The following is a 27,713-nucleotide window of genomic DNA, read 5'->3' as shown; positions in this document are numbered from 1 at the left end:
ATCAAACTAACCAACTTAACATTGTGATACTTAGGCGCTTTCTACTTCTGGACTGGCACAATTATGCTCAATCGTCTCTGGATCGTCTGTACGTACGTCACATTAGATATTTCTTATATCATGCTGCTGTAAATTAAAGGGCAGTTTTCCAACGGCTGTCAGTTGTGCTTCTATTTACGCTAGCAGCACCTACACACTGCGTTCAGATGTGCCAACCTCTGCCCTGGCGTTGAACGCCTACAGCGCCTTCGACTTCGGCCTCTGGTGGCAGGAGGGTAGCCGATACATCGCGGCGTGAATGACTCGGCACGCAAGGCGGTGGTGGTGTAACGGTCAGCATGGTTGCTTCCCAAGCAGTTGATCCGGGTTCGATTCCCGGCCACCGCACGAAACGTACATTTTTCTTCTAGGACTATTCCACGTAACGTAACGCGATCCTCGAAACAGAACCGTCGTGGTACGAATAGTTTTCCTTCGCCCCACGTCTCACTCCGTGTCGCCATTGCGGTAGTCGCCGGATTTCGATTCACAGCATCGTGTGTCTCCATGTGTCGATTTGTCTCGACTTTGCTCGGCTGACGCGAGATCTGACGCTTGGAAATGGGCATATATGTAGAGGGCAGGCGGGAGAAACGACTGCGAGAGACCAAAAACCGACAAACATACGACAGAACCTTTCATTTTATTGTGGCCACAGATTCGCGCTTTAGTGCACCGACAGGCAGGAGTGGCGTCAGCGTGCTGGACCGCATCATTATCGCTAAGCAGCGACGACACCTAAGTAAATAGGCAAAATGAAAGAAGCCAAATGTAGGTAGAGCTCCAAGCTGGTCGCCCATCCAAGCACTAAACACGGCCAACCGCTATTAACTCCAATCAACAGACGAGAACCGCTGCACTCAGCGTGGTATGGCCGTTATCGACAACGCCGCGAAACGTGCAGACGTCTTGCTTCTTGTGCACATCACTTGGTATTTACCTGGCAGTGTCTCGCTGGAGGAAGCACTGTCTTTTATGAGAGAAAAATGAAATGGCACTTAGTGCTATCGAATACATGGCCTTTGTGTTCACAGCACGACGCTCTAACGTACTGAGCTGAGGAGCGATGCAATTCGGCCACGTCACCAGTCCAATACCCGGTCCACCGGCTCATCCACCTTCATTACTGCCCTGCCAGACATTTAACCACGTATCTGTTTTCGTTGACTTTTGCTTTCTTGATGCTTGGACCCAAAAAGCACAACACAAAGAAAACGTAAGCGCCGTGAGACTAGCCAAGACTCAGCAAACAAAAGTATGTTCGGCTACCAGGAATCGAATCCGGGCTGCCTGGCTGAAAGCCATGCCTCCTAACAGCTTTCCGTTCCTTCTGACGGCCAGACAATCAGACGTGCAGGGCAAGCGCCATAATCACTGCCGTCACTGATAATATCTCTTCAACCTGTTTGCGCGAAATTTACTTCCTTTCCCGCACGAAGGAAACGGGTAGGTTTGGAATATTTAAAATTCATTGTCAGATGTGGGGTTCGAACCCACGCTCCCTTTTGGGAACCAGAGCTTAAATCTGGCGCCTTAGGCCGCTCAGACAATCTGACGTGCGAGTGGAAACACACTGCTGCCATCGTTTCTATAAACATCTCCAAGGCCTGACTGCAAAATTTTCTTGTTTTTTTTTTTGTGTGAAGAAAATACGTTTTTTTAGAGTATTTAAAACGAGTTGTGAGATGTGAGGTAACACCCCACCCTCACTGTCGGCACCCGGAACTTAAATATGGTGCCTGGCACCGTTGTTTTCCGACGCCTTCGGCCTTAAGTGGAACGAGCAGAACTCTAACTATCAATTTTCACATTGGCGCGGAGAAAACAACGAACGACAATAAAAGTCCGTTCCCTAGCAACGGCTACGCTGTGTATTTCGCCCTCAGGGGAAGCTAATGATATGCTCCAGGCGAGGATCAAACTAACCAACTTAACATTGTGATACTTAGGCGCTTTCTACTTCTGGACTGGCACAATTATGCTCAATCGTCTCTGGATCGTCTGTACGTACGTCACATTAGATATTTCTTATATCATACTGCTGTAAATTAAAGGGCAGTTTTCCAACGGCTGTCAGTTGTGCTTCTATTTACGCTAGCAGCACCTACACACTGCGTTCAGATGTGCCAACCTCTGCCCTGGCGTTGAACGCCTACAGCTCCTTCGCCTTCGGCCTCTGGTGGCAGGAGGGTAGCCGATACATCGCGGCGTGAATGACTCGGCACGCAAGGCGGTGGTTGTGTAACGGTCAGCATGGTTGCTTCCCAAGCAGTTGATCCGGGTTCGATTCCCGGCCACCGCACGAAACGTACATTTTTCTTCTAGGGCTATTCCAAGTAACGTAACGCGATCCTCGAAACAGAACCGTCGTGGTACGAATAGTTTTCCTTCGCCCCACGTCTCACTCCGTGTCGCCATTGCGGTAGTCGCCGGATTTCGATTCACAGCATCGTGTGTCTCCATGTGTCGACTTGTCTCGACTTTGCTCGGCTGACGCGAGAGCTGACGCTTGGAAATGGGCATATATGTAGAGGGCAGGCGGGAGAAACGACTGCGAGAGACCAAAAACCGACAAACATACGACAGAACCTTTCATTTTATTGTGGCCACAGATTCGCGCTTTAGTGCACCGACAGGCAGGAGTGGCGTCAGCGTGCTGGACCGCATTATTATCGCTAAGCAGCGACGACACCTAAGTAAATAGGCAAAATGAAAGAAGCCAAATGTAGGTAGAGCTCCAAGCTGGTCGCCCATCCAAGTACTAAACACGGCCAACCGCTATTAACTCCAATCAACAGACGAGAACCGCTGCACTCAGCGTGGTATGGCCGTTATCGACAACGCCGCGAAACGTGCAGACGTCTTGCTTCTTGTGCACATCACTTGGTATTTACCTGGCAGTGTCTCGCTGGAGGAAGCACTGTCTTTTATGAGAGAAAAATGAAATGGCACTTAGTGCTATCGAATACATGGCCTTTGTGTTCACAGCACGACGCTCTAACGTACTGAGCTGAGGAGCGATGCAATTCAGCCACGTCACCAGTTCAATACCCGGACCACCGGCTCATCCACCTTCATTACTGCCCTGCCAGACATTTAACCACGTATCTGTTTTCGTTGACTTTTGCTTTCTTGATGCTTGGACCCAAAAAGCACAACACAAAGAAAACGTAAGCGCCGTGAGACTAGCCAAGACTCAGCAAACAAAAGTATGTTCGGCTACCAGGAATCGAATCCGGGCTGCCTGGCTGAAAGCCATGCCTCCTAACAGCTTTCCGTTCCTTCTGACGGCCAGACAATCAGACGTGCAGGGCAAGCGCCATAATCACTGCCGTCACTGATAATATCTCTTCAACCTGTTTGCGCGAAATTTACTTCCTTTCCCGCACGAAGGAAACGGGTAGGTTTGGAATATTTAAAATTCATTGTCAGATGTGGGGTTCGAACCCACGCTCCCTTTCGGGAACCAGAGCTTAAATCTGGCGCCTTAGACCGCTCGGCCAATCTGACGTGCGAGCGGAAACACACTGCTGCCATCGTTTCTATAAACATCTCCAGGGCCTGACTGCGAAATTTGCTTGTTTTTTTTGTGTGAAGGAAATACGTTTTTTTAGAGTATTTAAAACGAGTTGTGAGATGTGAGGTAACACCCCACCCTCACTGTCGGCACCCGGAACTTAAATATGGTGCCTGGCACCGTTGTTTTCCGACGCCTTCGGCCTTAAGTGGAACGAGCAGAACTGTAACTATCAATTTTCACATTGGCGTGGAGAAAACAACGAACGACAATAAAAGTCCGTTCCCTAGCAACGGCTACGCTGTGTATTTCGCCCTCAGGGGAAGCTAATGATATGCTCCAGGCGAGGATCAAACTAACCAACTTAACATTGTGATACTTAGGCGCTTTCTACTTCTGGACTGGCACAATTATGCTCAATCGTCTCTGGATCGTCTGTACGTACGTCACATTAGATATTTCTTATATCATGCGGCTGTAAATTAAAGGGCAGTTTTCCAACGGCTGTCAGTTGTGCTTCTATTTACGCTAGCAGCACCTACACACTGCGTTCAGATGTGCCAACCTCTGCCCTGGCGTTGAACGCCTACAGCGCCTTCGCCTTCGGCCTCTGGTGGCAGGAGGGTAGCCGATACATCGCGGCGTGAATGACTCGGCACGCAAGGCGGTGGTGGTGTAACGGTCAGCATGGTTGCTTCCCAAGCAGTTGATCCGGGTTCGATTCCCGGCCACTGCACGAAACGTACATTTTTCTTCTAGGGCTATTCCAAGTAACGTAACGCGATCCTCGAAACAGAACCGTTGTGGTACGAATAGTTTTCCTTCGCCCCACGTCTCACTCCGTGTCGCCATTGCGGTAGTCGCCGGATTTCGATTCACAGCATCGTGTGTCTCCATGTGTCTACTTGTCTCGACTTTGCTCGGCTGACGCGAGAGCTGACGCTTGGAAATGGGCATATATGTAGAGGGCAGGCGGGAGAAACGACTACGAGAGACCAAAAACCGACAAACATACGACAGAACCTTTCATTTTATTGTGGCCACAGATTCGCGCTTTAGTGCACCGACAGGCAGGAGTGGCGTCAGCGTGCTGGACCGCATTATTATCGCTAAGCAGCGACGACACCTAAGTAAATAGGCAAAATGAAAGAAGCCAAATGTAGGTAGAGCTCCAAGCTGGTCGCCCATCCAAGTACTAAACACGGCCAACCGCTATTAACTCCAATCAACAGACGAGAACCGCTGCACTCAGCGTGATATGGCCGTTATCGACAACGCCGCGAAACGTGCAGACGTCTTGCTTCTTGTGCACATCACTTGGTATTTACCTGGCAGTGTCTCGCTGGAGGAAGCACTGTCTTTTATGAGAGAAAAATGAAATGGCACTTAGTGCTATCGAATACATGGCCTTTGTGTTCACAGCACGACGCTCTAACGTACTGAGCTGAGGAGCGATGCAATTCAGCCACGTCACCAGTCCAATACCCGGTCCACCGGCTCATCCACCTTCATTACTGCCCTGCCAGACATTTAACCACGTATCTGTTTTCGTTGACTTTTGCTTTCTTGATGCTTGGACCCAAAAAGCACAACACAAAGAAAACGTAAGCGCCGTGAGACTAGCCAAGACTCAGCAAACAAAAGTATGTTCGGCTACCAGGAATCGAATCCGGGCTGCCTGGCTGAAAGCCATGCCTCCTAACAGCTTTCCGTTCCTTCTGACGGCCAGACAATCAGACGTGCAGGGCAAGCGCCATAATCACTGCCGTCACTGATAATATCTCTTCAACCTGTTTGCGCGAAATTTACTTCCTTTCCCGCACGAAGGAAACGGGTAGGTTTGGAATATTTAAAATTCATTGTCAGATGTGGGGTTCGAACCCACGCTCCCTTTCGGGAACCAGAGCTTAAATCTGGCGCCTTAGACCACTCGGCCAATCTGACGTGCGAGCGGAAACACACTGCTGCCATCGTTTCTATAAACATCTCCAGGGCCTGGCTGCGAAATTTGCTTGTTTTTTTTGTGTGAAGGAAATACGTTTTTTTAGAGTATTTAAAACGAGTTGTGAGATGTGAGGTAACACCCCACCCTCACTGTCGGCACCCGGAACTTAAATATGGTGCCTGGCACCGTTGTTTTCCGACGCCTTCGGCCTTAAGTGGAACGAGCAGAACTCTAACTATCAATTTTCACATTGGCGTGGAGAAAACAACGAACGACAATAAAAGTCCGTTCCCTAGCAACGGCTACGCTGTGTATTTCGCCCTCAGGGGAAGCTAATGATATGCTCCAGGCGAGGATCAAACTAACCAACTTAACATTGTGATACTTAGGCGCTTTCTACTTCTGGACTGGCACAATTATGCTCAATCGTCTCTGGATCGTCTGTACGTACGTCACATTAGATATTTCTTATATCATGCGGCTGTAAATTAAAGGGCAGTTTTCCAACGGCTGTCAGTTGTGCTTCTATTTACGCTAGCAGCACCTACACACTGCGTTCAGATGTGCCAACCTCTGCCCTGGCGTTGAACGCCTACAGCGCCTTCGCCTTCGGCCTCTGGTGGCAGGAGGGTAGCCGATACATCGCGGCGTGAATGACTCGGCACGCAAGGCGGTGGTGGTGTAACGGTCAGCATGGTTGCTTCCCAAGCAGTTGATCCGGGTTCGATTCCCGGCCACAGCACGAAACGTACATTTTTCTTCTAGGGCTATTCCAAGTAACGTAACGCGATCCTCGAAACAGAACCGTCGTGGTACGAATAGTTTTCCTTCGCCCCACGTCTCACTCCGTGTCGCCATTGCGGTAGTCGCCGGATTTCGATTCACAGCATCGTGTGTCTCCATGTGTCGACTTGTCTCGACTTTGCTCGGCTGACGCGAGAGCTGACGCTTGGAAATGGGCATATATGTAGAGGGCAGGCGGGAGAAACGACTGCGAGAGACCAAAAACCGACAAACATACGACAGAACCTTTCATTTTATTGTGGCCACAGATTCGCGCTTTAGTGCACCGACAGGCAGGAGTGGCGTCAGCGTGCTGGACCGCATCATTATCGCTAAGCAGCGACGACACCTAAGTAAATAGGCAAAATGAAAGAAGCCAAATGTAGGTAGAGCTCCAAGCTGGTCGCCCATCCAAGCACTAAACACGGCCAACCGCTATTAACTCCAATCAACAGACGAGAACCGCTGCACTCAGCGTGGTATGGCCGTTATCGACAACGCCGCGAAACGTGCAGACGTCTTGCTTCTTGTGCACATCACTTGGTATTTACCTGGCAGTGTCTCGCTGGAGGAAGCACTGTCTTTTATGAGAGAAAAATGAAATGGCACTTAGTGCTATCGAATACATGGCCTTTGTGTTCACAGCACGACGCTCTAACGTACTGAGCTGAGGAGCGATGCAATTCGGCCACGTCACCAGTCCAATACCCGGTCCACCGGCTCATCCACCTTCATTACTGCCCTGCCAGACATTTAACCACGTATCTGTTTTCGTTGACTTTTGCTTTCTTGATGCTTGGACCCAAAAAGCACAACACAAAGAAAACGTAAGCGCCGTGAGACTAGCCAAGACTCAGCAAACAAAAGTATGTTCGGCTACCAGGAATCGAATCCGGGCTGCCTGGCTGAAAGCCATGCCTCCTAACAGCTTTCCGTTCCTTCTGACGGCCAGACAATCAGACGTGCAGGGCAAGCGCCATAATCACTGCCGTCACTGATAATATCTCTTCAACCTGTTTGCGCGAAATTTACTTCCTTTCCCGCACGAAGGAAACGGGTAGGTTTGGAATATTTAAAATTCATTGTCAGATGTGGGGTTCGAACCCACGCTCCCTTTTAGGAACCAGAGCTTAAATCTGGCGCCTTAGGCCGCTCGGACAATCTGACGTGCGAGTGGAAACACACTAATGCCATCGTTTCTATAAACATCTCCAGGGCCTGACTGCAAAATTTTCTTGTTTTTTTTGTGTGAAGAAAATACGTTTTTTTAGAGTATTTAAAACGAGTTGTGAGATGTGAGGTAACACCCCACCCTCACTGTCGGCACCCGGAACTTAAATATGGTGCCTGGCACCGTTGTTTTCCGACGCCTTCGGCCTTAAGTGGAACGAGCAGAACTGTAACTATCAATTTTCACATTGGCGCGGAGAAAACAACGAACGACAATAAAAGTCCGTTCCTTAGCAACGGCTACGCTGTGTATTTCGCCCTCAGGGGAAGCTAATGATATGCTCCAGGCGAGGATCAAACTAACCAACTTAACATTGTGATACTTAGGCGCTTTCTACTTCTGGACTGGCACAATTATGCTCAATCGTCTCTGGATCGTCTGTACGTACGTCACATTAGATATTTCTTATATCATGCGGCTGTAAATTAAAGGGCAGTTTTCCAACGGCTGTCAGTTGTGCTTCTATTTACGCTAGCAGCACCTACACACTGCGTTCAGATGTGCCAACCTCTGCCCTGGCGTTGAACGCCTACAGCGCCTTCGCCTTCGGCCTCTGGTGGCAGGAGGGTAGCCGATACATCGCGGCGTGAATGACTCGGCACGCAAGGCGGTGGTGGTGTAACGGTCAGCATGGTTGCTTCCCAAGCAGTTGATCCGGGTTCGATTCCCGGCCACTGCACGAAACGTACATTTTTCTTCTAGGGCTATTCCAAGTAACGTAACGCGATCCTCGAAACAGAACCGTTGTGGTACGAATAGTTTTCCTTCGCCCCACGTCTCACTCCGTGTCGCCATTGCGGTAGTCGCCGGATTTCGATTCACAGCATCGTGTGTCTCCATGTGTCTACTTGTCTCGACTTTGCTCGGCTGACGCGAGAGCTGACGCTTGGAAATGGGCATATATGTAGAGGGCAGGCGGGAGAAACGACTACGAGAGACCAAAAACCGACAAACATACGACAGAACCTTTCATTTTATTGTGGCCACAGATTCGCGCTTTAGTGCACCGACAGGCAGGAGTGGCGTCAGCGTGCTGGACCGCATTATTATCGCTAAGCAGCGACGACACCTAAGTAAATAGGCAAAATGAAAGAAGCCAAATGTAGGTAGAGCTCCAAGCTGGTCGCCCATCCAAGTACTAAACACGGCCAACCGCTATTAACTCCAATCAACAGACGAGAACCGCTGCACTCAGCGTGATATGGCCGTTATCGACAACGCCGCGAAACGTGCAGACGTCTTGCTTCTTGTGCACATCACTTGGTATTTACCTGGCAGTGTCTCGCTGGAGGAAGCACTGTCTTTTATGAGAGAAAAATGAAATGGCACTTAGTGCTATCGAATACATGGCCTTTGTGTTCACAGCACGACGCTCTAACGTACTGAGCTGAGGAGCGATGCAATTCAGCCACGTCACCAGTCCAATACCCGGTCCACCGGCTCATCCACCTTCATTACTGCCCTGCCAGACATTTAACCACGTATCTGTTTTCGTTGACTTTTGCTTTCTTGATGCTTGGACCCAAAAAGCACAACACAAAGAAAACGTAAGCGCCGTGAGACTAGCCAAGACTCAGCAAACAAAAGTATGTTCGGCTACCAGGAATCGAATCCGGGCTGCCTGGCTGAAAGCCATGCCTCCTAACAGCTTTCCGTTCCTTCTGACGGCCAGACAATCAGACGTGCAGGGCAAGCGCCATAATCACTGCCGTCACTGATAATATCTCTTCAACCTGTTTGCGCGAAATTTACTTCCTTTCCCGCACGAAGGAAACGGGTAGGTTTGGAATATTTAAAATTCATTGTCAGATGTGGGGTTCGAACCCACGCTCCCTTTCGGGAACCAGAGCTTAAATCTGGCGCCTTAGACCACTCGGCCAATCTGACGTGCGAGCGGAAACACACTGCTGCCATCGTTTCTATAAACATCTCCAGGGCCTGGCTGCGAAATTTGCTTGTTTTTTTTGTGTGAAGGAAATACGTTTTTTTAGAGTATTTAAAACGAGTTGTGAGATGTGAGGTAACACCCCACCCTCACTGTCGGCACCCGGAACTTAAATATGGTGCCTGGCACCGTTGTTTTCCGACGCCTTCGGCCTTAAGTGGAACGAGCAGAACTCTAACTATCAATTTTCACATTGGCGTGGAGAAAACAACGAACGACAATAAAAGTCCGTTCCCTAGCAACGGCTACGCTGTGTATTTCGCCCTCAGGGGAAGCTAATGATATGCTCCAGGCGAGGATCAAACTAACCAACTTAACATTGTGATACTTAGGCGCTTTCTACTTCTGGACTGGCACAATTATGCTCAATCGTCTCTGGATCGTCTGTACGTACGTCACATTAGATATTTCTTATATCATGCGGCTGTAAATTAAAGGGCAGTTTTCCAACGGCTGTCAGTTGTGCTTCTATTTACGCTAGCAGCACCTACACACTGCGTTCAGATGTGCCAACCTCTGCCCTGGCGTTGAACGCCTACAGCGCCTTCGCCTTCGGCCTCTGGTGGCAGGAGGGTAGCCGATACATCGCGGCGTGAATGACTCGGCACGCAAGGCGGTGGTGGTGTAACGGTCAGCATGGTTGCTTCCCAAGCAGTTGATCCGGGTTCGATTCCCGGCCACAGCACGAAACGTACATTTTTCTTCTAGGGCTATTCCAAGTAACGTAACGCGATCCTCGAAACAGAACCGTCGTGGTACGAATAGTTTTCCTTCGCCCCACGTCTCACTCCGTGTCGCCATTGCGGTAGTCGCCGGATTTCGATTCACAGCATCGTGTGTCTCCATGTGTCGACTTGTCTCGACTTTGCTCGGCTGACGCGAGAGCTGACGCTTGGAAATGGGCATATATGTAGAGGGCAGGCGGGAGAAACGACTGCGAGAGACCAAAAACCGACAAACATACGACAGAACCTTTCATTTTATTGTGGCCACAGATTCGCGCTTTAGTGCACCGACAGGCAGGAGTGGCGTCAGCGTGCTGGACCGCATCATTATCGCTAAGCAGCGACGACACCTAAGTAAATAGGCAAAATGAAAGAAGCCAAATGTAGGTAGAGCTCCAAGCTGGTCGCCCATCCAAGCACTAAACACGGCCAACCGCTATTAACTCCAATCAACAGACGAGAACCGCTGCACTCAGCGTGGTATGGCCGTTATCGACAACGCCGCGAAACGTGCAGACGTCTTGCTTCTTGTGCACATCACTTGGTATTTACCTGGCAGTGTCTCGCTGGAGGAAGCACTGTCTTTTATGAGAGAAAAATGAAATGGCACTTAGTGCTATCGAATACATGGCCTTTGTGTTCACAGCACGACGCTCTAACGTACTGAGCTGAGGAGCGATGCAATTCGGCCACGTCACCAGTCCAATACCCGGTCCACCGGCTCATCCACCTTCATTACTGCCCTGCCAGACATTTAACCACGTATCTGTTTTCGTTGACTTTTGCTTTCTTGATGCTTGGACCCAAAAAGCACAACACAAAGAAAACGTAAGCGCCGTGAGACTAGCCAAGACTCAGCAAACAAAAGTATGTTCGGCTACCAGGAATCGAATCCGGGCTGCCTGGCTGAAAGCCATGCCTCCTAACAGCTTTCCGTTCCTTCTGACGGCCAGACAATCAGACGTGCAGGGCAAGCGCCATAATCACTGCCGTCACTGATAATATCTCTTCAACCTGTTTGCGCGAAATTTACTTCCTTTCCCGCACGAAGGAAACGGGTAGGTTTGGAATATTTAAAATTCATTGTCAGATGTGGGGTTCGAACCCACGCTCCCTTTTAGGAACCAGAGCTTAAATCTGGCGCCTTAGGCCGCTCGGACAATCTGACGTGCGAGTGGAAACACACTAATGCCATCGTTTCTATAAACATCTCCAGGGCCTGACTGCAAAATTTTCTTGTTTTTTTTGTGTGAAGAAAATACGTTTTTTTAGAGTATTTAAAACGAGTTGTGAGATGTGAGGTAACACCCCACCCTCACTGTCGGCACCCGGAACTTAAATATGGTGCCTGGCACCGTTGTTTTCCGACGCCTTCGGCCTTAAGTGGAACGAGCAGAACTGTAACTATCAATTTTCACATTGGCGCGGAGAAAACAACGAACGACAATAAAAGTCCGTTCCTTAGCAACGGCTACGCTGTGTATTTCGCCCTCAGGGGAAGCTAATGATATGCTCCAGGCGAGGATCAAACTAACCAACTTAACATTGTGATACTTAGGCGCTTTCTACTTCTGGACTGGCACAATTATGCTCAATCGTCTCTGGATCGTCTGTACGTACGTCACATTAGATATTTCTTATATCATGCTGCTGTAAATTAAAGGGCAGTTTTCCAACGGCTGTCAGTTGTGCTTCTATTTACGCTAGCAGCACCTACACACTGCGTTCAGATGTGCCAACCTCTGCCCTGGCGTTGAACGCCTACAGCGCCTTCGCCTTCGGCCTCTGGTGGCAGGAGGGTAGCCGATACATCGCGGCGTGAATGACTCGGCACGCAAGGCGGTGGTGGTGTAACGGTCAGCATGATGCTTCCCAAGCAGTTGATCCGGTTTCGATTCCCGGCCACCGCACGAAACGTACATTTTTCTTCTAGGGCTATTCCAAGTAACGTAACGCGATCCTCGAAACAGAACCGTCGTGGTACGAATAGTTTTCCTTCGCCCCACGTCTCACTCCGTGTCGCCATTGCGGTAGTCGCCGGATTTCGATTCACAGCATCGTGTGTCTCCATGTGTCGACTTGTCTCGACTTTGCTCGGCTGACGCGAGAGCTGACGCTTGGAAATGGGCATATATGTAGAGGGCAGGCGGGAGAAACGACTGCGAGAGACCAAAAACCGACAAACATACGACAGAACCTTTCATTTTATTGTGGCCACAGATTCGCGCTTTAGTGCACCGACAGGCAGGAGTGGCGTCAGCGTGCTGGACCGCATTATTATCGCTAAGCAGCGACGACACCTAAGTAAATAGGCAAAATGAAAGAAGCCAAATGTAGGTAGAGCTCCAAGCTGGTCGCCCATCCAAGTACTAAACACGGCCAACCGCTATTAACTCCAATCAACAGACGAGAACCGCTGCACTCAGCGTGGTATGGCCGTTATCGACAACGCCGCGAAACGTGCAGACGTCTTGCTTCTTGTGCACATCACTTGGTATTTACCTGGCAGTGTCTCGCTGGAGGAAGCACTGTCTTTTATGAGAGAAAAATGAAATGGCACTTAGTGCTATCGAATACATGGCCTTTGTGTTCACAGCACGACGCTCTAACGTACTGAGCTGAGGAGCGATGCAATTCAGCCACGTCACCAGTTCAATACCCGGACCACCGGCTCATCCACCTTCATTACTGCCCTGCCAGACATTTAACCACGTATCTGTTTTCGTTGACTTTTGCTTTCTTGATGCTTGGACCCAAAAAGCACAACACAAAGAAAACGTAAGCGCCGTGAGACTAGCCAAGACTCAGCAAACAAAAGTATGTTCGGCTACCAGGAATCGAATCCGGGCTGCCTGGCTGAAAGCCATGCCTCCTAACAGCTTTCCGTTCCTTCTGACGGCCAGACAATCAGACGTGCAGGGCAAGCGCCATAATCACTGCCGTCACTGATAATATCTCTTCAACCTGTTTGCGCGAAATTTACTTCCTTTCCCGCACGAAGGAAACGGGTAGGTTTGGAATATTTAAAATTCATTGTCAGATGTGGGGTTCGAACCCACGCTCCCTTTCGGGAACCAGAGCTTAAATCTGGCGCCTTAGACCGCTCGGCCAATCTGACGTGCGAGCGGAAACACACTGCTGCCATCGTTTCTATAAACATCTCCAGGGCCTGACTGCGAAATTTGCTTGTTTTTTTTGTGTGAAGGAAATACGTTTTTTTAGAGTATTTAAAACGAGTTGTGAGATGTGAGGTAACACCCCACCCTCACTGTCGGCACCCGGAACTTAAATATGGTGCCTGGCACCGTTGTTTTCCGACGCCTTCGGCCTTAAGTGGAACGAGCAGAACTGTAACTATCAATTTTCACATTGGCGTGGAGAAAACAACGAACGACAATAAAAGTCCGTTCCCTAGCAACGGCTACGCTGTGTATTTCGCCCTCAGGGGAAGCTAATGATATGCTCCAGGCGAGGATCAAACTAACCAACTTAACATTGTGATACTTAGGCGCTTTCTACTTCTGGACTGGCACAATTATGCTCAATCGTCTCTGGATCGTCTGTACGTACGTCACATTAGATATTTCTTATATCATGCGGCTGTAAATTAAAGGGCAGTTTTCCAACGGCTGTCAGTTGTGCTTCTATTTACGCTAGCAGCACCTACACACTGCGTTCAGATGTGCCAACCTCTGCCCTGGCGTTGAACGCCTACAGCGCCTTCGCCTTCGGCCTCTGGTGGCAGGAGGGTAGCCGATACATCGCGGCGTGAATGACTCGGCACGCAAGGCGGTGGTGGTGTAACGGTCAGCATGGTTGCTTCCCAAGCAGTTGATCCGGGTTCGATTCCCGGCCACTGCACGAAACGTACATTTTTCTTCTAGGGCTATTCCAAGTAACGTAACGCGATCCTCGAAACAGAACCGTTGTGGTACGAATAGTTTTCCTTCGCCCCACGTCTCACTCCGTGTCGCCATTGCGGTAGTCGCCGGATTTCGATTCACAGCATCGTGTGTCTCCATGTGTCTACTTGTCTCGACTTTGCTCGGCTGACGCGAGAGCTGACGCTTGGAAATGGGCATATATGTAGAGGGCAGGCGGGAGAAACGACTACGAGAGACCAAAAACCGACAAACATACGACAGAACCTTTCATTTTATTGTGGCCACAGATTCGCGCTTTAGTGCACCGACAGGCAGGAGTGGCGTCAGCGTGCTGGACCGCATTATTATCGCTAAGCAGCGACGACACCTAAGTAAATAGGCAAAATGAAAGAAGCCAAATGTAGGTAGAGCTCCAAGCTGGTCGCCCATCCAAGTACTAAACACGGCCAACCGCTATTAACTCCAATCAACAGACGAGAACCGCTGCACTCAGCGTGATATGGCCGTTATCGACAACGCCGCGAAACGTGCAGACGTCTTGCTTCTTGTGCACATCACTTGGTATTTACCTGGCAGTGTCTCGCTGGAGGAAGCACTGTCTTTTATGAGAGAAAAATGAAATGGCACTTAGTGCTATCGAATACATGGCCTTTGTGTTCACAGCACGACGCTCTAACGTACTGAGCTGAGGAGCGATGCAATTCAGCCACGTCACCAGTCCAATACCCGGTCCACCGGCTCATCCACCTTCATTACTGCCCTGCCAGACATTTAACCACGTATCTGTTTTCGTTGACTTTTGCTTTCTTGATGCTTGGACCCAAAAAGCACAACACAAAGAAAACGTAAGCGCCGTGAGACTAGCCAAGACTCAGCAAACAAAAGTATGTTCGGCTACCAGGAATCGAATCCGGGCTGCCTGGCTGAAAGCCATGCCTCCTAACAGCTTTCCGTTCCTTCTGACGGCCAGACAATCAGACGTGCAGGGCAAGCGCCATAATCACTGCCGTCACTGATAATATCTCTTCAACCTGTTTGCGCGAAATTTACTTCCTTTCCCGCACGAAGGAAACGGGTAGGTTTGGAATATTTAAAATTCATTGTCAGATGTGGGGTTCGAACCCACGCTCCCTTTCGGGAACCAGAGCTTAAATCTGGCGCCTTAGACCACTCGGCCAATCTGACGTGCGAGCGGAAACACACTGCTGCCATCGTTTCTATAAACATCTCCAGGGCCTGGCTGCGAAATTTGCTTGTTTTTTTTGTGTGAAGGAAATACGTTTTTTTAGAGTATTTAAAACGAGTTGTGAGATGTGAGGTAACACCCCACCCTCACTGTCGGCACCCGGAACTTAAATATGGTGCCTGGCACCGTTGTTTTCCGACGCCTTCGGCCTTAAGTGGAACGAGCAGAACTCTAACTATCAATTTTCACATTGGCGTGGAGAAAACAACGAACGACAATAAAAGTCCGTTCCCTAGCAACGGCTACGCTGTGTATTTCGCCCTCAGGGGAAGCTAATGATATGCTCCAGGCGAGGATCAAACTAACCAACTTAACATTGTGATACTTAGGCGCTTTCTACTTCTGGACTGGCACAATTATGCTCAATCGTCTCTGGATCGTCTGTACGTACGTCACATTAGATATTTCTTATATCATGCGGCTGTAAATTAAAGGGCAGTTTTCCAACGGCTGTCAGTTGTGCTTCTATTTACGCTAGCAGCACCTACACACTGCGTTCAGATGTGCCAACCTCTGCCCTGGCGTTGAACGCCTACAGCGCCTTCGCCTTCGGCCTCTGGTGGCAGGAGGGTAGCCGATACATCGCGGCGTGAATGACTCGGCACGCAAGGCGGTGGTGGTGTAACGGTCAGCATGGTTGCTTCCCAAGCAGTTGATCCGGGTTCGATTCCCGGCCACAGCACGAAACGTACATTTTTCTTCTAGGGCTATTCCAAGTAACGTAACGCGATCCTCGAAACAGAACCGTCGTGGTACGAATAGTTTTCCTTCGCCCCACGTCTCACTCCGTGTCGCCATTGCGGTAGTCGCCGGATTTCGATTCACAGCATCGTGTGTCTCCATGTGTCGACTTGTCTCGACTTTGCTCGGCTGACGCGAGAGCTGACGCTTGGAAATGGGCATATATGTAGAGGGCAGGCGGGAGAAACGACTGCGAGAGACCAAAAACCGACAAACATACGACAGAACCTTTCATTTTATTGTGGCCACAGATTCGCGCTTTAGTGCACCGACAGGCAGGAGTGGCGTCAGCGTGCTGGACCGCATCATTATCGCTAAGCAGCGACGACACCTAAGTAAATAGGCAAAATGAAAGAAGCCAAATGTAGGTAGAGCTCCAAGCTGGTCGCCCATCCAAGCACTAAACACGGCCAACCGCTATTAACTCCAATCAACAGACGAGAACCGCTGCACTCAGCGTGGTATGGCCGTTATCGACAACGCCGCGAAACGTGCAGACGTCTTGCTTCTTGTGCACATCACTTGGTATTTACCTGGCAGTGTCTCGCTGGAGGAAGCACTGTCTTTTATGAGAGAAAAATGAAATGGCACTTAGTGCTATCGAATACATGGCCTTTGTGTTCACAGCACGACGCTCTAACGTACTGAGCTGAGGAGCGATGCAATTCGGCCACGTCACCAGTCCAATACCCGGTCCACCGGCTCATCCACCTTCATTACTGCCCTGCCAGACATTTAACCACGTATCTGTTTTCGTTGACTTTTGCTTTCTTGATGCTTGGACCCAAAAAGCACAACACAAAGAAAACGTAAGCGCCGTGAGACTAGCCAAGACTCAGCAAACAAAAGTATGTTCGGCTACCAGGAATCGAATCCGGGCTGCCTGGCTGAAAGCCATGCCTCCTAACAGCTTTCCGTTCCTTCTGACGGCCAGACAATCAGACGTGCAGGGCAAGCGCCATAATCACTGCCGTCACTGATAATATCTCTTCAACCTGTTTGCGCGAAATTTACTTCCTTTCCCGCACGAAGGAAACGGGTAGGTTTGGAATATTTAAAATTCATTGTCAGATGTGGGGTTCGAACCCACGCTCCCTTTTAGGAACCAGAGCTTAAATCTGGCGCCTTAGGCCGCTCGGACAATCTGACGTGCGAGTGGAAACACACTAATGCCATCGTTTCTATAAACATCTCCAGGGCCTGACTGCAAAATTTTCTTGTTTTTTTTGTGTGAAGAAAATACGTTTTTTTAGAGTATTTAAAACGAGTTGTGAGATGTGAGGTAACACCCCACCCTCACTGTCGGCACCCGGAACTTAAATATGGTGCCTGGCACCGTTGTTTTCCGACGCCTTCGGCCTTAAGTGGAACGAGCAGAACTGTAACTATCAATTTTCACATTGGCGCGGAGAAAACAACGAACGACAATAAAAGTCCGTTCCTTAGCAACGGCTACGCTGTGTATTTCGCCCTCAGGGGAAGCTAATGATATGCTCCAGGCGAGGATCAAACTAACCAACTTAACATTGTGATACTTAGGCGCTTTCTACTTCTGGACTGGCACAATTATGCTCAATCGTCTCTGGATCGTCTGTACGTACGTCACATTAGATATTTCTTATATCATGCTGCTGTAAATTAAAGGGCAGTTTTCCAACGGCTGTCAGTTGTGCTTCTATTTACGCTAGCAGCACCTACACACTGCGTTCAGATGTGCCAACCTCTGCCCTGGCGTTGAACGCCTACAGCGCCTTCGCCTTCGGCCTCTGGTGGCAGGAGGGTAGCCGATACATCGCGGCGTGAATGACTCGGCACGCAAGGCGGTGGTGGTGTAACGGTCAGCATGATGCTTCCCAAGCAGTTGATCCGGTTTCGATTCCCGGCCACCGCACGAAACGTACATTTTTCTTCTAGGGCTATTCCAAGTAACGTAACGCGATCCTCGAAACAGAACCGTCGTGGTACGAATAGTTTTCCTTCGCCCCACGTCTCACTCCGTGTCGCCATTGCGGTAGTCGCCGGATTTCGATTCACAGCATCGTGTGTCTCCATGTGTCGACTTGTCTCGACTTTGCTCGGCTGACGCGAGAGCTGACGCTTGGAAATGGGCATATATGTAGAGGGCAGGCGGGAGAAACGACTGCGAGAGACCAAAAACCGACAAACATACGACAGAACCTTTCATTTTATTGTGGCCACAGATTCGCGCTTTAGTGCACCGACAGGCAGGAGTGGCGTCAGCGTGCTGGACCGCATTATTATCGCTAAGCAGCGACGACACCTAAGTAAATAGGCAAAATGAAAGAAGCCAAATGTAGGTAGAGCTCCAAGCTGGTCGCCCATCCAAGTACTAAACACGGCCAACCGCTATTAACTCCAATCAACAGACGAGAACCGCTGCACTCAGCGTGGTATGGCCGTTATCGACAACGCCGCGAAACGTGCAGACGTCTTGCTTCTTGTGCACATCACTTGGTATTTACCTGGCAGTGTCTCGCTGGAGGAAGCACTGTCTTTTATGAGAGAAAAATGAAATGGCACTTAGTGCTATCGAATACATGGCCTTTGTGTTCACAGCACGACGGTCTAACGTACTGAGCTGAGGAGCGATGCAATTCAGCCACGTCACCAGTCCAATACCCGGTCCACCGGCTCATCCACCTTCATTACTGCCCTGCCAGACATTTAACCACGTATCTGTTTTCGTTGACTTTTGCTTTCTTGATGCTTGGACCCAAAAAGCACAACACAAAGAAAACGTAAGCGCCGTGAGACTAGCCAAGACTCAGCAAACAAAAGTATGTTCGGCTACCAGGAATCGAATCCGGGCTGCCTGGCTGAAAGCCATGCCTCCTAACAGCTTTCCGTTCCTTCTGACGGCCAGACAATCAGACGTGCAGGGCAAGCGCCATAATCACTGCCGTCACTGATAATATCTCTTCAACCTGTTTGCGCGAAATTTACTTCCTTTCCCGCACGAAGGAAACGGGTAGGTTTGGAATATTTAAAATTCATTGCAAGATGTGGGGTTCGAACTCACGCTCCCTTTTGGGAACCAGAGCTTAAATCTGGCGCCTTAGGCCGCTCGGACAATCTGACGTGCGAGTGGAAACACACTGCTGCCATCGTTTCTATAAACATCTCCAGGGCCTGACTGCAAACTTTTCTTGTTTTTTTTGTGTGAAGAAAATACGTTTTTTTAGAGTATTTAAAACGAGTTGTGAGATGTGAGGTAACACCCCACCCTCACTGTCGGCACCCGGAACTTAAATATGGTGCCTGGCACCGTTGTTTTCCGACGCCTTCGGCCTTAAGTGGAACGAGCAGAACTCTAACTATCAATTTTCACATTGGCGCGGAGAAAACAACGAACGACAATAAAAGTCCGTTCCTTAGCAACGGCTACGCTGTGTATTTCGCCCTCAGGGGAAGCTAATGATATGCTCCAGGCGAGGATCAAACTAACCAACTTAACATTGTGATACTTAGGCGCTTTCTACTTCTGGACTGGCACAATTAAGCTCAATCGTCTCTGGATCGTCTGTACGTACGTCACATTAGATATTTCTTATATCATGCTGCTGTAAATTAAAGGGCAGTTTTCCAACGGCTGTCAGTTGTGCTTCTATTTACGCTAGCAGCACCTACACACTGCGTTCAGATGTGCCAACCTCTGCCCTGGCGTTGAACGCCTACAGCGCCTTCGCCTTCGGCCTCTGGTGGCAGGAGGGTAGCCGATACATCGCGGCGTGAATGACTCGGCACGCAAGGCGGTGGTGGTGTAACGGTCAGCATGATGCTTCCCAAGCAGTTGATCCGGTTTCGATTCCCGGCCACCGCACGAAACGTACATTTTTCTTCTAGGGCTATTCCAAGTAACGTAACGCGATCCTCGAAACAGAACCGTCGTGGTACGAATAGTTTTCCTTCGCCCCACGTCTCACTCCGTGTCGCCATTGCGGTAGTCGCCGGATTTCGATTCACAGCATCGTGTGTCTCCATGTGTCGACTTGTCTCGACTTTGCTCGGCTGACGCGAGAGCTGACGCTTGGAAATGGGCATATATGTAGAGGGCAGGCGGGAGAAACGACTGCGAGAGACCAAAAACCGACAAACATACGACAGAACCTTTCATTTTATTGTGGCCACAGATTCGCGCTTTAGTGCACCGACAGGCAGGAGTGGCGTCAGCGTGCTGGACCGCATTATTATCGCTAAGCAGCGACGACACCTAAGTAAATAGGCAAAATGAAAGAAGCCAAATGTAGGTAGAGCTCCAAGCTGGTCGCCCATCCAAGTACTAAACACGGCCAACCGCTATTAACTCCAATCAACAGACGAGAACCGCTGCACTCAGCGTGGTATGGCCGTTATCGACAACGCCGCGAAACGTGCAGACGTCTTGCTTCTTGTGCACATCACTTGGGATTTACCTGGCAGTGTCTCGCTGGAGGAAGCACTGTCTTTTATGAGAGAAAAATGAAATGGCACTTAGTGCTATCGAATACATGGCCTTTGTGTTCACAGCACGACGCTCTAACGTACTGAGCTGAGGAGCGATGCAATTCAGCCACGTCACCAGTCCAATACCCGGTCCACCGGCTCATCCATCTTCATTACTGCCCTGCCAGACATTTAACCACGTATCTGTTTTCGTTGACTTTTGCTTTCTTGATGCTTGGACCCAAAAAGCACAACACAAAGAAAACGTAAGCGCCGTGAGACTAGCCAAGACTCAGCAAACAAAAGTATGTTCGGCTACCAGGAATCGAATCCGGGCTGCCTGGCTGAAAGCCATGCCTCCTAACAGCTTTCCGTTCCTTCTGACGGCCAGACAATCAGACGTGCAGGGCAAGCGCCATAATCACTGCCGTCACTGATAATATCTCTTCAACCTGTTTGCGCGAAATTTACTTCCTTTCCCGCACGAAGGAAACGGGTAGGTTTGGAATATTTAAAATTCATTGCAAGATGTGGGGTTCGAACTCACGCTCCCTTTTGGGAACCAGAGCTTAAATCTGGCGCCTTAGGCCGCTCGGACAATCTGACGTGCGAGCGGAAACACACTGCTGCCATCGTTTCTATAAACATCTCCAGGGCCTGACTGCAAACTTTTCTTGTTTTTTTTGTGTGAAGAAAATACGTTTTTTTAGAGTATTTAAAACGAGTTGTGAGATGTGAGGTAACACCCCACCCTCACTGTCGGCACCCGGAACTTAAATATGGTGCCTGGCACCGTTGTTTTCCGACGCCTTCGGCCTTAAGTGGAACGAGCAGAACTCTAACTATCAATTTTCACATTGGCGCGGAGAAAACAACGAACGACAATAAAAGTCCGTTCCTTAGCAACGGCTACGCTGTGTATTTCGCCCTCAGGGGAAGCTAATGATATGCTCCAGGCGAGGATCAAACTAACCAACTTAACATTGTGATACTTAGGCGCTTTCTACTTCTGGACTGGCACAATTAAGCTCAATCGTCTCTGGATCGTCTGTACGTACGTCACATTAGATATTTCTTATATCATGCTGCTGTAAATTAAAGGGCAGTTTTCCAACGGCTGTCAGTTGTGCTTCTATTTACGCTAGCAGCACCTACACACTGCGTTCAGATGTGCCAACCTCTGCCCTGGCGTTGAACGCCTACAGCGCCTTCGCCTTCGGCCTCTGGTGGCAGGAGGGTAGCCGATACATCGCGGCGTGAATGACTCGGCACGGAAGGCGGTGGTGGTGTAACGGTCAGCATGGTTGCTTCCCAAGCAGTTGATCCGGGTTCGATTCCCGGCCACCGCACGAAACGTACATTTTTCTTCTAGGGCTATTCCAAGTAACGTAACGCGATCCTCGAAACAGAACCGTCGTGGTACGAATAGTTTTCCTTCGCCCCACGTCTCACTCCGTGTCGCCATTGCGGTAGTCGCCGGATTTCGATTCACAGCATCGTGTGTCTCCATGTGTCGACTTGTCTCGACTTTGCTCGGCTGACGCGAGAGCTGACGCTTGGAAATGGGCATATATGTAGAGGGCAGGCGGGAGAAACGACTGCGAGAGACCAAAAACCGACAAACATACGACAGAACCTTTCATTTTATTGTGGCCACAGATTCGCGCTTTAGTGCACCGACAGGCAGGAGTGGCGTCAGCGTGCTGGACCGCATCATTATCGCTAAGCAGCGACGACACCTAAGTAAATAGGCAAAATGAAAGAAGCCAAATGTAGGTAGAGCTCCAAGCTGGTCGCCCATCCAAGTACTAAACACGGCCAACCGCTATTAACTCCAATCAACAGACGAGAACCGCTGCACTCAGCGTGGTATGGCCGTTATCGACAACGCCGCGAAACGTGCAGACGTCTTGCTTCTTGTGCACATCACTTGGTATTTACCTGGCAGTGTCTCGCTGGAGGAAGCACTGTCTTTTATGAGAGAAAAATGAAATGGCACTTAGTGCTATCGAATACATGGCCTTTGTGTTCACAGCACGACGCTCTAACGTACTGAGCTGAGGAGCGATGCAATTCGGCCACGTCACCAGTCCAATACCCGGTCCACCGGCTCATCCACCTTCATTACTGCCCTGCCAGACATTTAACCACGTATCTGTTTTCGTTGACTTTTGCTTTCTTGATGCTTGGACCCAAAAAGCACAACACAAAGAAAACGTAAGCGCCGTGAGACTAGCCAAGACTCAGCAAACAAAAGTATGTTCGGCTACCAGGAATCGAATCCGGGCTGCCTGGCTGAAAGCCATGCCTCCTAACAGCTTTCCGTTCCTTCTGACGGCCAGACAATCAGACGTGCAGGGCAAGCGCTATAATCACTGCCGTCACTGATAATATCTCTTCAACCTGTTTGCGCGAAATTTACTTCCTTTCCCGCACGAAGGAAACGGGTAGGTTTGGAATATTTAAAATTCATTGTCAGATGTGGGGTTCGAACCCACGCTCCCTTTTGGGAACCAGAGCTTAAATCTGGCGCCTTAGGCCGCTCGGACAATCTGACGTGCGAGTGGAAACACACTGCTGCCATCGTTTCTATAAACATCTCCAGGGCCTGACTGCAAAATTTTCTTGTTTTTTTTGTGTGAAGAAAATACGTTTTTTTAGAGTATTTAAAACGAGTTGTGAGATGTGAGGTAACACCCCACCCTCACTGTCGGCACCCGGAACTTAAATATGGTGCCTGGCACCGTTGTTTTCCGACGCCTTCGGCCTTAAGTGGAACGAGCAGAACTCTAACTATCAATTTTCACATTGGCGCGGAGAAAACAACGAACGACAATAAAAGTCCGTTCCCTAGCAACGGCTACGCTGTGTATTTCGCCCTCAGGGGATGCTAAAGATATGCTCCAGGCGAGGATCAAACTAACCAACTTAACATTGTGATACTTAGGCGCTTTCTACTTCTGGACTGGCACAATTATGCTCAATCGTCTCTGGATCGTCTGTACGTATGTCACATTAGATATTTCTTATATCATACTGCTGTAAATATAAGGGCAGTTTTCCAACGGCTGTCAGTTGTGCTTCTATTTACGCTAGCAGCACCTACACACTGCGTTCAGATGTGCCAACCTCTGCCCTGGCGTTGAACGCCTACAGCGCCTTCGCCTTCGGCCTCTGGTGGCAGGAGGGTAGCCGATACATCGCGGCGTGAATGACTCGGCACGGAAGGCGGTGGTGGTGTAACGGTCAGCATGGTTGCTTCCCAAGCAGTTGATCCGGGTTCGATTCCCGGCCACCGCACGAAACGTACATTTTTCTTCTAGGGCTATTCCAAGTAACGTAACGCGATCCTCGAAACAGAACCGTCGTGGTACGAATAGTTTTCCTTCGCCCCACGTCTCACTCCGTGTCGCCATTGCGGTAGTCGCCGGATTTCGATTCACAGCATCGTGTGTCTCCATGTGTCGACTTGTCTCGACTTTGCTCGGCTGACGCGAGAGCTGACACTTGGAAATGGGCATATATGTAGAGGGCAGGCGGGAGAAACGACTGCGAGAGACCAAAAACCGACAAACATACGACAGAACCTTTCATTTTATTGTGGCCACAGATTCGCGCTTTAGTGCACCGACAGGCAGGAGTGGCGTCAGCGTGCTGGACCGCATTATTATCGCTAAGCAGCGACGACACCTAAGTAAATAGGCAAAATGAAAGAAGCCAAATGTAGGTAGAGCTCCAAGCTGGTCGCCCATCCAAGTACTAAACACGGCCAACCGCTATTAACTCCAATCAACAGACGAGAACCGCTGCACTCAGCGTGGTATGGCCGTTATCGACAACGCCGCGAAACGTGCAGACGTCTTGCTTCTTGTGCACATCACTTGGTATTTACCTGGCAGTGTCTCGCTGGAGGAAGCACTGTCTTTTATGAGAGAAAAATGAAATGGCACTTAGTGCTATCGAATACATGGCCTCTGTGTTCACAGCACGACGCTCTAACGTACTGAGCTGAGGAGCGATGCAATTCAGCCACGTCACCAGTCCAATACCCGGTCCACCGGCTCATCCACCTTCATTACTGCCCTGCCAGACATTTAACCACGTATCTGTTTTCGTTGACTTTTGCTTTCTTGATGCTTGGACCCAAAAAGCACAACACAAAGAAAACGTAAGCGCCGTGAGACTAGCCAAGACTCAGCAAACAAAAGTATGTTCGGCTACCAGGAATCGAATCCGGGCTGCCTGGCTGAAAGCCATGCCTCCTAACAGCTTTCCGTTCCTTCTGACGGCCAGACAATCAGACGTGCAGGGCAAGCGCCATAATCACTGCCGTCACTGATAATATCTCTTCAACCTGTTTGCGCGAAATTTACTTCCTTTCCCGCACGAAGGAAACGGGTAGGTTTGGAATATTTAAAATTCATTGTCAGATGTGGGGTTCGAACCCACGCTCCCTTTTGGGAACCAGAGCTTAAATCTGGCGCCTTAGGCCGCTCGGACAATCTGACGTGCGAGTGGAAACACACTGCTGCCATCGTTTCTATAAACATCTCCAGGGCCTGACTGCAAAATTTTCTTGTTTTTTTTGTGTGAAGAAAATACGTTTTTTTAGAGTATTTAAAACGAGTTGTGAGATGTGAGGTAACACCCCACCCTCACTGTCGGCACCCGGAACTTAAATATGGTGCCTGGCACCGTTGTTTTCCGACGCCTTCGGCCTTAAGTGGAACGAGCAGAACTGTAACTATCAATTTTCACATTGGCGCGGAGAAAACAACGAACGACAATAAAAGTCCGTTCCCTAGCAACGGCTACGCTGTGTATTTCGCCCTCAGGGGAAGCTAATGATATGCTCCAGGCGAGGATCAAACTAACCAACTTAACATTGTGATACTTAGGCGCTTTCTACTTCTGGACTGGCACAATTAAGCTCAATCGTCTCTGGATCGTCTGTACGTACGTCACATTAGATATTTCTTATATCATGCTGCTGTAAATTAAAGGGCAGTTTTCCAACGGCTGTCAGTTGTGCTTCTATTTACGCTAGCAGCACCTACACACTGCGTTCAGATGTGCCAACCTCTGCCCTGGCGTTGAACGCCTACAGCGCCTTCGCCTTCGGCCTCTGGTGGCAGGAGGGTAGCCGATACATCGCGGCGTGAATGACTCGGCACGGAAGGCGGTGGTGGTGTAACGGTCAGCATGGTTGCTTCCCAAGCAGTTGATCCGGGTTCGATTCCCGGCCACCGCACGAAACGTACATTTTTCTTCTAGGGCTATTCCAAGTAACGTAACGCGATCCTCGAAACAGAACCGTCGTGGTACGAATAGTTTTCCTTCGCCCCACGTCTCACTCCGTGTCGCCATTGCGGTAGTCGCCGGATTTCGATTCACAGCATCGTGTGTCTCCATGTGTCGACTTGTCTCGACTTTGCTCGGCTGACGCGAGAGCTGACGCTTGGAAATGGGCATATATGTAGAGGGCAGGCGGGAGAAACGACTGCGAGAGACCAAAAACCGACAAACATACGACAGAACCTTTCATTTTATTGTGGCCACAGATTCGCGCTTTAGTGCACCGACAGGCAGGAGTGGCGTCAGCGTGCTGGACCGCATCATTATCGCTAAGCAGCGACGACACCTAAGTAAATAGGCAAAATGAAAGAAGCCAAATGTAGGTAGAGCTCCAAGCTGGTCGCCCATCCAAGTACTAAACACGGCCAACCGCTATTAACTCCAATCAACAGACGAGAACCGCTGCACTCAGCGTGGTATGGCCGTTATCGACAACGCCGCGAAACGTGCAGACGTCTTGCTTCTTGTGCACATCACTTGGTATTTACCTGGCAGTGTCTCGCTGGAGGAAGCACTGTCTTTTATGAGAGAAAAATGAAATGGCACTTAGTGCTATCGAATACATGGCCTTTGTGTTCACAGCACGACGCTCTAACGTACTGAGCTGAGGAGCGATGCAATTCAGCCACGTCACCAGTCCAATACCCGGTCCACCGGCTCATCCACCTTCATTACTGCCCTGCCAGACATTTAACCACGTATCTGTTTTCGTTGACTTTTGCTTTCTTGATGCTTGGACCCAAAAAGCACAACACAAAGAAAACGTAAGCGCCGTGAGACTAGCCAAGACTCAGCAAACAAAAGTATGTTCGGCTACCAGGAATCGAATCCGGGCTGCCTGGCTGAAAGCCATGCCTCCTAACAGCTTTCCGTTCCTTCTGACGGCCAGACAATCAGACGTGCAGGGCAAGCGCCATAATCACTGCCGTCACTGATAATATCTCTTCAACCTGTTTGCGCGAAATTTACTTCCTTTCCCGCACGAAGGAAACGGGTAGGTTTGGAATATTTAAAATTCATTGCAAGATGTGGGGTTCGAACTCACGCTCCCTTTTGGGAACCAGAGCTTAAATCTGGCGCCTTAGGCCGCTCGGACAATCTGACGTGCGAGTGGAAACACACTGCTGCCATCGTTTCTATAAACATCTCCAGGGCCTGACTGCAAACTTTTCTTGTTTTTTTGTGTGAAGAAAATACGTTTTTTTAGAGTATTTAAAACGAGTTGTGAGATGTGAGGTAACACCCCACCCTCACTGTCGGCACCCGGAACTTAAATATGGTGCCTGGCACCGTTGTTTTCCGACGCCTTCGGCCTTAAGTGGAACGAGCAGAACTCTAACTATCAATTTTCACATTGGCGCGGAGAAAACAACGAACGACAATAAAAGTCCGTTCCTTAGCAACGGCTACGCTGTGTATTTCGCCCTCAGGGGAAGCTAATGATATGCTCCAGGCGAGGATCAAACTAACCAACTTAACATTGTGATACTTAGGCGCTTTCTACTTCTGGACTGGCACAATTAAGCTCAATCGTCTCTGGATCGTCTGTACGTACGTCACATTAGATATTTCTTATATCATGCTGCTGTAAATTAAAGGGCAGTTTTCCAACGGCTGTCAGTTGTGCTTCTATTTACGCTAGCAGCACCTACACACTGCGTTCAGATGTGCCAACCTCTGCCCTGGCGTTGAACGCCTACAGCGCCTTCGCCTTCGGCCTCTGGTGGCAGGAGGGTAGCCGATACATCGCGGCGTGAATGACTCGGCACGGAAGGGGGTGGTGGTGTAACGGTCAGCATGGTTGCTTCCCAAGCAGTTGATCCGGGTTCGATTCCCGGCCACCGCACGAAACGTACATT

The 27,713-nt window shown here is 49.6% G+C and overlaps 23 non-coding genes across 23 annotated transcripts; 12 read left to right on the top strand and 11 right to left on the bottom strand.

Annotated features, from left to right (window-relative positions):
• Positions 1-315: 315 nt before the first annotated feature.
• On the top strand, positions 316-387 carry Trnag-ccc (transfer RNA glycine (anticodon CCC)). Its single transcript has one exon. It is a non-coding gene; the product is annotated as a tRNA-Gly (tRNA).
• A 1,124-nt stretch (positions 388-1,511) lies between these two features.
• Trnal-uaa (transfer RNA leucine (anticodon UAA)) lies at positions 1,512-1,595 on the bottom strand. Its single transcript has one exon. It is a non-coding gene; the product is annotated as a tRNA-Leu (tRNA).
• A 674-nt stretch (positions 1,596-2,269) lies between these two features.
• Positions 2,270-2,341, top strand: Trnag-ccc (transfer RNA glycine (anticodon CCC)). The gene has a single exon. It is a non-coding gene; the product is annotated as a tRNA-Gly (tRNA).
• Positions 2,342-3,465: 1,124 nt separating this feature from the next.
• Positions 3,466-3,549, bottom strand: Trnal-uaa (transfer RNA leucine (anticodon UAA)). Its single transcript has one exon. It is a non-coding gene; the product is annotated as a tRNA-Leu (tRNA).
• A 671-nt stretch (positions 3,550-4,220) lies between these two features.
• Positions 4,221-4,292, top strand: Trnag-ccc (transfer RNA glycine (anticodon CCC)). Its single transcript has one exon. It is a non-coding gene; the product is annotated as a tRNA-Gly (tRNA).
• A 1,124-nt stretch (positions 4,293-5,416) lies between these two features.
• Positions 5,417-5,500, bottom strand: Trnal-uaa (transfer RNA leucine (anticodon UAA)). The gene has a single exon. It is a non-coding gene; the product is annotated as a tRNA-Leu (tRNA).
• Positions 5,501-6,171: 671 nt separating this feature from the next.
• Positions 6,172-6,243, top strand: Trnag-ccc (transfer RNA glycine (anticodon CCC)). The gene has a single exon. It is a non-coding gene; the product is annotated as a tRNA-Gly (tRNA).
• Positions 6,244-7,367: 1,124 nt separating this feature from the next.
• On the bottom strand, positions 7,368-7,451 carry Trnal-uaa (transfer RNA leucine (anticodon UAA)). Its single transcript has one exon. It is a non-coding gene; the product is annotated as a tRNA-Leu (tRNA).
• Positions 7,452-8,122: 671 nt separating this feature from the next.
• On the top strand, positions 8,123-8,194 carry Trnag-ccc (transfer RNA glycine (anticodon CCC)). The gene has a single exon. It is a non-coding gene; the product is annotated as a tRNA-Gly (tRNA).
• A 1,124-nt stretch (positions 8,195-9,318) lies between these two features.
• Trnal-uaa (transfer RNA leucine (anticodon UAA)) lies at positions 9,319-9,402 on the bottom strand. Its single transcript has one exon. It is a non-coding gene; the product is annotated as a tRNA-Leu (tRNA).
• A 671-nt stretch (positions 9,403-10,073) lies between these two features.
• On the top strand, positions 10,074-10,145 carry Trnag-ccc (transfer RNA glycine (anticodon CCC)). Its single transcript has one exon. It is a non-coding gene; the product is annotated as a tRNA-Gly (tRNA).
• A 1,124-nt stretch (positions 10,146-11,269) lies between these two features.
• Trnal-uaa (transfer RNA leucine (anticodon UAA)) lies at positions 11,270-11,353 on the bottom strand. Its single transcript has one exon. It is a non-coding gene; the product is annotated as a tRNA-Leu (tRNA).
• Positions 11,354-13,219: 1,866 nt separating this feature from the next.
• Trnal-uaa (transfer RNA leucine (anticodon UAA)) lies at positions 13,220-13,303 on the bottom strand. The gene has a single exon. It is a non-coding gene; the product is annotated as a tRNA-Leu (tRNA).
• Positions 13,304-13,974: 671 nt separating this feature from the next.
• On the top strand, positions 13,975-14,046 carry Trnag-ccc (transfer RNA glycine (anticodon CCC)). The gene has a single exon. It is a non-coding gene; the product is annotated as a tRNA-Gly (tRNA).
• Positions 14,047-15,170: 1,124 nt separating this feature from the next.
• Positions 15,171-15,254, bottom strand: Trnal-uaa (transfer RNA leucine (anticodon UAA)). Its single transcript has one exon. It is a non-coding gene; the product is annotated as a tRNA-Leu (tRNA).
• A 671-nt stretch (positions 15,255-15,925) lies between these two features.
• On the top strand, positions 15,926-15,997 carry Trnag-ccc (transfer RNA glycine (anticodon CCC)). The gene has a single exon. It is a non-coding gene; the product is annotated as a tRNA-Gly (tRNA).
• Positions 15,998-17,121: 1,124 nt separating this feature from the next.
• Trnal-uaa (transfer RNA leucine (anticodon UAA)) lies at positions 17,122-17,205 on the bottom strand. The gene has a single exon. It is a non-coding gene; the product is annotated as a tRNA-Leu (tRNA).
• Positions 17,206-21,776: 4,571 nt separating this feature from the next.
• On the top strand, positions 21,777-21,848 carry Trnag-ccc (transfer RNA glycine (anticodon CCC)). The gene has a single exon. It is a non-coding gene; the product is annotated as a tRNA-Gly (tRNA).
• Positions 21,849-22,972: 1,124 nt separating this feature from the next.
• On the bottom strand, positions 22,973-23,056 carry Trnal-uaa (transfer RNA leucine (anticodon UAA)). The gene has a single exon. It is a non-coding gene; the product is annotated as a tRNA-Leu (tRNA).
• A 671-nt stretch (positions 23,057-23,727) lies between these two features.
• Trnag-ccc (transfer RNA glycine (anticodon CCC)) lies at positions 23,728-23,799 on the top strand. Its single transcript has one exon. It is a non-coding gene; the product is annotated as a tRNA-Gly (tRNA).
• A 1,124-nt stretch (positions 23,800-24,923) lies between these two features.
• On the bottom strand, positions 24,924-25,007 carry Trnal-uaa (transfer RNA leucine (anticodon UAA)). The gene has a single exon. It is a non-coding gene; the product is annotated as a tRNA-Leu (tRNA).
• A 671-nt stretch (positions 25,008-25,678) lies between these two features.
• Trnag-ccc (transfer RNA glycine (anticodon CCC)) lies at positions 25,679-25,750 on the top strand. Its single transcript has one exon. It is a non-coding gene; the product is annotated as a tRNA-Gly (tRNA).
• Positions 25,751-27,628: 1,878 nt separating this feature from the next.
• Positions 27,629-27,700, top strand: Trnag-ccc (transfer RNA glycine (anticodon CCC)). Its single transcript has one exon. It is a non-coding gene; the product is annotated as a tRNA-Gly (tRNA).
• Positions 27,701-27,713: the final 13 nt, after the last annotated feature.

The sequence above is a fragment of the Schistocerca gregaria genome, chromosome 2 (assembly GCF_023897955.1).
Source record: "Schistocerca gregaria isolate iqSchGreg1 chromosome 2, iqSchGreg1.2, whole genome shotgun sequence".
Classification (NCBI taxonomy): Eukaryota; Metazoa; Arthropoda; class Insecta; order Orthoptera; family Acrididae; genus Schistocerca; species Schistocerca gregaria.
This window is presented reverse-complemented; position numbering and strand designations above follow the sequence as displayed.